We start from the raw sequence: 2957 nt of genomic DNA, 5'->3' as shown, positions 1-2957 counted from the left end.
AATCTAGAATTTTTGTCTGAGCCCTTTCCCCTGGGGTATGTCAGTTTTCCCATCTGTAAAATGGCACAGATGGTCTCTGATGCCCCTTCTAGCCCCAGTATTCTGCAATATCCTTTCTTTGTTTTGACTGCTATTTGGAATTTCTGGAAAGTGGGCTGTGTCCAGACCTGCAGGCATTAGGAGGTGGATGAGTATATGTGAGAGTATGAAGGCTTTGTTACTTCTTCATGGAGCTTCTGCTGGGTGGACGATGCAGCAAGAGGCATTTTAGCAAGTCTGAGTGGACTCAGCGAGGATTCCCTTGCCCAGCTCCATGGAGGCAAATGGATTTGATCTGGGCCCTTAATGGTGCTAGAAACTAATGGACATGCATCAAGGCATTTTATGTCTACCTGAAGATGGGTGTGGTTGGTACCAGAAGGTGATGGGGGCAGGGGGAAGAAAAGACACAAAGAAAATAGTTGGAGTCACTCCCATTCCACTCCCCTGTCCTGTGACCCCACTCACTCAGGACACAGCTATGCTCATAAGCTCCAGGGCAGAGCCTTCACCCCAGTGGTAGGGTCTGCAGGAGGGTAAGAGGGAGAGGTTGCTCCCCTTCCGAGCCCACTGCCTTCTGGCCATCCCGGGTCTAGAATGACCAAGGCCGCGCTCAGCTGAATTTGGGACTTGGAGGCTCTGAAAGGTCAGCTAATTTCCTGGCAGGGGGGCTTCCAGGAAGAGCTTTGCTGGTGAGTTGTTCCCCAGCTCTGGGGTTTGGGGTCTCCCCTTATCCTTTGTACACAGTGTTGGCCTTCTTCCTGGACTGCACGGCTTACAGCAGAGCTGAGCAGATGTTCTGGGACTATTCTCGGCTGCATTTAAGTAGCCAGGGCTCTGCCAGTGTCCATGGGCCGCCGGGGTCCATGCTGGTGGCCATGACAGGGCTCCTCTGGCCCCCATCATCCATCAGCAAGCCGGAAGCCCAGCCAAAGGGCTCAGCGTGTTAGGACCTTCCTGGTCTTCATTGTAGCCTCAAAAGTGAAAAAGGTACAGATGATTTTGTTTTTCCCCCGTCAGAAGTCTTGTTTTCTGGGGCCCAGGACACAGGCAGGGCAGAGTAGCGCTTAGAATACACAGTTGGGGGTTTGGGGCCCAGCAGGAGACAGATGGCTCACTCAGAGGGTGCAAATTAGGGGAGTTTAATGAAAGGACAATTTGCAAAGGAGCAGGTGGGGCTTAGGAGTCTGTGGGGGTGGGAGTGAGGAAGCCCAGACCTGAGTGTTGGGGGACAGAGCAGCTTGGATCCTGAAGACAGAGAAAAGCATGGAGACAGTCACCAGTAAGGAGTGTCCCCCCCAGGAGGGAGCTGGGAGAATGAATACCCCCAAGTGTCCTCCCCCTCTCTGCCCTCTTACAGGGGCTCCCATCGTCTGAACCCGACAGGAAGCCCATGACACTGTCCACGTAGCGGCAGCCTCTTGTGTGGAGAGAGGACCCCCAAGCCTACACAAACCCAGGCCTACAGCTGACTTGGGCAAATAACTTCCCTTCCGTGTGTCTCAGTTTCCTTATTTGTAAAATGGGGAAAGATAATGGCTCCCATCTCATAGCTGTGAGAAGTAAATTAGAGCATGTTGGCAAATTGCTGAACTGTCATTACAAGGCGTTCCTAGGTATTAGGAGGACCAAGTTCTGTGCCATACGCTGCATTCATAGAGTCCTTATATGCAACAGCTAGTGAGAGTCGAAGTCTGTGTTTGAGTCCCGGCAGCTTGAAACCTGAGGGCTTCTCTTAGCTCCTGCCCTTCTCCATCTGACTTGGGAAGTGGCTTGTGTAGGTGAATGTGATGATGGGGACTTGTCAAGGAGGAGTGAGCCGTGTGTGCAATTCAGGGACCCCATCTGAAGACCCAAGGCGGCTGCTCTAAAGGGTTCATGCTATGGGCGATCGGGGGGCTGTGGCTCCTACAGGTCTGTGTTAGATGAGGCAAGGGATGCAGAAGTGGTGACACTCAGCTGTTGGGAATGAGAGGCCTTCTTAACCCGGATGTGAGGGCTTCAGCTCTCATTCTGCTTCTTGTGTGTGGGTGGGGGGCAGTTTGCAGGACAAGCCCCGGCTCTCATACTGGCCCCGGGTACAGAGCTGTCCGAGACCTGGCCACTCGGACGCAGTGTCCAGTCCTCTCTCCAGAAAGAAAGTTCCACTACTTATGGGATGTGGAAGTTCTCTCAGCTGGGCAGGTCTACACATCTACCTTGGGAGCTGGGGGCCAGAAACTCTCAAAACCAGCAGGGAGAGAGCCGGCTGGGTTTGTCTGGGCACCAACTGCACCCCTTATTTGATGATTTCTAAAGTGTGTTTTGATGATTTCTAAAGAGTTTAAAAACAATATACTTAATTGCTATGAGTAATTTCAGAGCTCATTAATGTAATAAATCTCTGGAGAGAAATATTCTTAGTTAACGATCAGCATAAAATTAGAGTCTCTCAGCGAAGGTTTTCTATCATTCCGCATTGGAGACAGAATGGTGGACACAGCGGCTGGAGGAGGCCTGTCTCTCCAAAGCAGGCTCATTGGCATCGTCAGTAGGTTTTGTGGCCGTGGGGCTTTGAAACTCCAACTTGGTGAATTTTGTTTAAAATGAGAATTGAATTACCCATCTGGCACTGGGCAGCTCCCATGAGCCCTCACTGAGTGCTTTAGGAACTTACAGCTGCCCGACATATCCCTAAGCCAAAGCAGAAGTCTTGATTCCTGAAATCCCCAGGATATTCCTCCTTCAGTCTGCCCCAGGTCAGTAAAAGGCAGCTCTAGCAGCTCAGTTACGCCAGTCAAACACCTAGGGCCATCCATGGCAGGCCGATTGCAGAAGTGGCCTAAGTCCTCACCCTTTGCCATCTATCTTTGGGGTGCTGCTGTTTCCACTTGCTCCCACCAAAGGGTGTTAACAAACAAGACAGAAACAGAGGTGTG

Source organism: Eschrichtius robustus, chromosome 19 (genome assembly GCF_028021215.1).
Source record: "Eschrichtius robustus isolate mEscRob2 chromosome 19, mEscRob2.pri, whole genome shotgun sequence".
In the NCBI taxonomy this organism is placed as follows: Eukaryota; Metazoa; Chordata; class Mammalia; order Artiodactyla; family Eschrichtiidae; genus Eschrichtius; species Eschrichtius robustus.
Note: the sequence above shows the minus strand (reverse complement) of the source record.